Genomic DNA, 4,620 nt, shown 5'->3' on the forward strand with positions numbered 1-4,620 from the left:
GCTACTATTACTCCCATTTCAAATACACATCTTTAAAAAGGTGGGGTGGGCTAATATGGCTATTTAAATTCAGACCAAACTGAATTCTTTCCATGCTTCCAATAACTATATAAATCCCTATCCAATGCTCACTTCTATCCTGTAGTTATAAAATGTTCCTCATCTTACCTATTACCAACAAATTATATATATATATATATATATATATATATATATATATTTGCTTCTTTCTTTATTCACGTACTACCCACCTATTTCCCACTGGAATCTTAATTTCACCTATAAACCATCCTGTTGTTATTTTTAATTATCCACATTTTTATATCCAGCTCCCATAACTCTCTAACCCACTGTAAACACAGAAGAGTATTGTTTGGATAAATTAAATAACTGAAAATTTCCTAAAATGAATTGATTATGGAGCCACTTTTCCCAGTAATGAGTGAACACTACAGGATAACAATGCAAAAAGCCATATGGAAAATAGCAGCTATTTAGCTTTTCAAGGTGTTTCTTTCATGTTCTAATGAAGTATCAACTTCCTCAATAACAGAGTTGCTCTGTTTTCCTGTAGATGTCTCTTTCACCCAAGTTGTCATTTTATTTGAAATTCAACATTTTAATTTCATTTATTGAGCCCCCTATATCCCATTTATCATGATCTTCATGAAGGGTAATATATCTGCCAAAAAGAGATCATCAGATGACTTTTTCTTTTTCTTTTTTTTTTGACATAACAGAAATCCATGTAGGGTAAGTAACCTGGGAAAAGGAGATCAACAGGGAGATGAAGGGAAGAAAGTGCTTCCCCTCCACAAATGAAATAAGAGAAGGATACCTCAGTGGTAACATGGCCAATGAGCAGACCTGTGTTTTGATATTTTCACATCATGACAACAAGGAGTATTGTGAAGTGAAGGAATAGAGGTAGTCAAACCTAAAAACCTTCCTATTCTTGCTTAACTTTATTCAGTCACATTTTCCTCTAATATAAAATGGAGAAAAAAAATGTTTCTACTGATACTTGTTCCTCCAATAATAGAGTTAAAGTTTGTAAAGAACCTGTGAAAATGTACCTCATAGTTGGCCTGCAACAGTAATGAGCTCACTCCCTTCACTTAATGCCTAATATTTTCATCAAATGAAGTTTCCAGATTAAACCAAAGTTTCCTTACACAACAAATCTAAATATTCTGCCCCATTGATTCTTAGGAGAAACACACACCAGTACAATGTGTGTTACTTTACACAATTATCAATTTCTCAAATTCAGTGATCAACTGGAGCTTTTTCATTAATAATTTGAACATTTGGTAATATCTGAGCATGGAGGTATTGTTCACCTGCATAGAGAAGCATTGCAGCTATCCCCCAGTTTCTGAAGGTTCACCTTAGCCATTTGGCTTTTATGAAGACCTACTTTAGGACTTATTTCCATGAATGAAAATAAATACAAATGGCTTTTTCATTTTAAAATAAAATGACATGTATTACTCTGCCATTAAAAAGAATACATTTGAATCAGTTCTAATGAGGTGGATGAAACTGGAGCCTATCATACAGAGTGAAGTAAGCCAGAAAGAAAAACACCAATATAGTATACTAACACATATATATGGAATTAGAAAGATGGTAACAATAACCCTGTATACGAGATAGCAAAAGAGACACTGATGTAAAGAAGAGTCTTTTGGATTCTGTGCGAGAGGGAGAGGGTGGAATGATTTTGGGGAATGGCATTGAAACATGTTTAATATCATATATGAAACGCGTCGCCAGTCCAGGTTCCAGGCATGATACTGAATGCTTGGGGCTGGTGCACTGGGATGACCCAGAGGGATGGTACGGGGAAGGAGGAGGGAAGAGGGTTCAGGATGGGGAACATGTGTATACCTGTGGCAGATTCGTGTTGATATTTGGCAAAACCAATACAATATTGTAAATTTAAAAAATAAAAAAGTAAAAAAAAAAAAAGGTAAAAAAAATAAAAAGAAAAGAAAATGACAGCCTATATTTACACTAATGTTGGGGAGTTTTTAGATATTTTTCCATTTTTCTTTTATTGAAGTACAGTTAATTCATAATTTTGTGTTAATTTCAAGTGCACAGCAAAGTGATATATATACATATATAGAATGTGTACTCATATATTATATACATGTGTGGTCTTTTTCATATTATTTTCATTTATAGATTACATTACTGTACTAATGCTGGTCTTTGTAAAGTGAAGTGGCATAATTTGAACTTTAAAAAAAAGGAATACACTTGTGCTGCTGAAATATATTGCCACATGTGAAAGAAGGCTACAACACGTTTGATAACACTGCTTCCAAGGAAAAATCGAATCATTAAGACTGCAGATAGATTTCTGCCTCAGCATACTATGAACACCTACATTTCATCTGAAAGGAAGTAAAATTGAGTTTTAAGGACCTGGATTGCAAGTTTTTAGGTTAAACTTTTGAAAGGAACCTGAATTCCAGTGTAATAGTTCCTGACACATTTTGTAAAGAAAACATATGTGAATTGAGTCAAGCAAATTAGTAAAACTCTCTTGGTTTAAATTTGTTTCTCTGGAAAACTGGGATAATAATAATGTATCTACCAGTTTAACATTTAGAAAAGTGAACTGATGTGAAAGTGCCTGATAGATAATAAAGTGTCAATTTGATGTACATGTATGTGGCAGACCTACAGATCAAAAGCTTTGGAACCTATGCTTTGAAATTTAGATCCTAAGCTTTTTGAAATTTGCAAAAGATACCTAAGCTTGTTTCTAATGGTCCCTTAAGTCTTCAAATGGAAAATGTTTATATCTATATTTATTTATATTATATTATTTATATTAAAAAAGTGATCCATGGAGATAGTTATGAAAATTAAGCAAATTAAGACTAATTTCAAAATGTGTCCTTTATTTTTTAAGGAGAGAATTACAGACATATTGTGAATTATTCTGTTCTCCTTTTATGGGTGTCTCTGGTTTTGCTTTTGGTACATTCATAGTACGAAAACAAACAAACAAAAAAAAGTTGTTACTCCTTCACTCAACTGTTCTTCCTCCATGTATCTATCTAAGAATTTCTATCTTTGTGCTTGCTTTGACACTGGCTAACCACATATAGAAGAAGTTCTGAAGTCAAGATCCTATGGAAAATCCAATTTCATCCAAGTAACATATATGAAGAATTTAGTAACAAAGCAATAAGACCCTAGAGAAAAACTTACTGTAATCATCAAACTGTGGTTTACAGATATTCTTTCCATTGCCTATTTTGCAGTTTAAACATGAACACTGAAGCCATGGTAAAGTACATTAAAGTCATTCATGTCGATGTATGGCAAAACCAATACAATATTGTAAAGTAATTAGCCTCTAATTAAAATAGGCCTCTAAATAAAATATTAAAAAATAAATTTAATAATAAGATATTAAAATAGCCTCTAAATAAAATTTTTAAAAAAGAATAAAAAAAAGTGCTTAAAAAATGCCTACAGTTTGCCATACCCTTGCATCATGGGACAGATTCTAGTCTCTCTTCCTCCAGGCTACAACAAAATGTTGGTTTCTGTCCCTTCTTTTCCACTAAATCATCTGAAAAATTTCTTAAATTTAATGTTTTACAACAGATATAATCCTCCCTTTGTATATAAATCATAACTTTCATGTCATTTTGAACATCCTAAGCTACTCTCCTCTTAAACAAACTCCTCACAGCATTTTTCACCTGTGTTTCTCACTGTGTAAATGCTAGGATTTAACATGGGAGTAAGGATTGCAAAAAACACAGCCACCCACTTATCCACAGGGTAAGTGACCACAGGACGCATGTAGGTGAATACACAAGGACCAAAAAAGAGCACCACTACTGCAAAATGGGAGCCACATGTAGAGAGGGCTCTGCGCCGTCCTTCAGAGCCATGAGATTTCAAAGAGCTCAGGATGACTATGTAGGAGACAAATAGTATGGAAAAAATGAGCAAGCACATGCCCCCTGTGTTAGCTGCCACTACCATTCCAAGTCTATAGGTGTCACTGCAGGCAAGTTCCATCAATGAGAAGAAATCACACATGAAGTGGTCAATGACATTGTGACCACAGAAGGTCAGTTCAGACCTGAACATGAAAAGAATCCTCATGGTGGCATGCAGGATACCCCCGATCCAGGCCACCACCACCAGGAGCTGGCAGAGCCCTTGTCACATGATGGTCATGTAGTGCAGAGGCTTGCAGATGGCCACGTAGCGGTCATAGGCCATGACAGTGAGGACGATGACCTCTGATCCTCCGAGGAAGTGTTCTAAAAAAAGCTGAGTCAGGCAGCCACCCCATGAGATGGATCTCCTCTGGTACAGTAGGTCAATGGTAATTTTGGGGGTGGTGACAGAAGTCAAGGTGGCATCTATGAAGGACAAGTGAGTGAGAAAGAAGTACATGGGAGTTTTTGACAGTGCAGAGCTGAGTGAGATAGTGATGACAATGAGCAGGTTGGACATCATAGTGAACAGGAAAATGAACAAAGAGACAATGAAGAGTATCTTCTGCAGGAGTGGATTCTGTGTGAGTCCCAAGAGAATAAATTCAGTCACATTTTTAGGAGGCATTGAGACATCCAT

At 35.2% G+C, this 4,620-nt stretch overlaps 1 pseudogene; it reads right to left on the bottom strand.

Annotated features, from left to right (window-relative positions):
- Positions 1-3,686: 3,686 nt before the first annotated feature.
- On the bottom strand, positions 3,687-4,620 carry LOC113877394 (annotated as a pseudogene).

This window comes from Bos indicus x Bos taurus, chromosome 19, assembly GCF_003369695.1.
Source record: "Bos indicus x Bos taurus breed Angus x Brahman F1 hybrid chromosome 19, Bos_hybrid_MaternalHap_v2.0, whole genome shotgun sequence".
Lineage (NCBI taxonomy): Eukaryota > Metazoa > Chordata > Mammalia > Artiodactyla > Bovidae > Bos > Bos indicus x Bos taurus.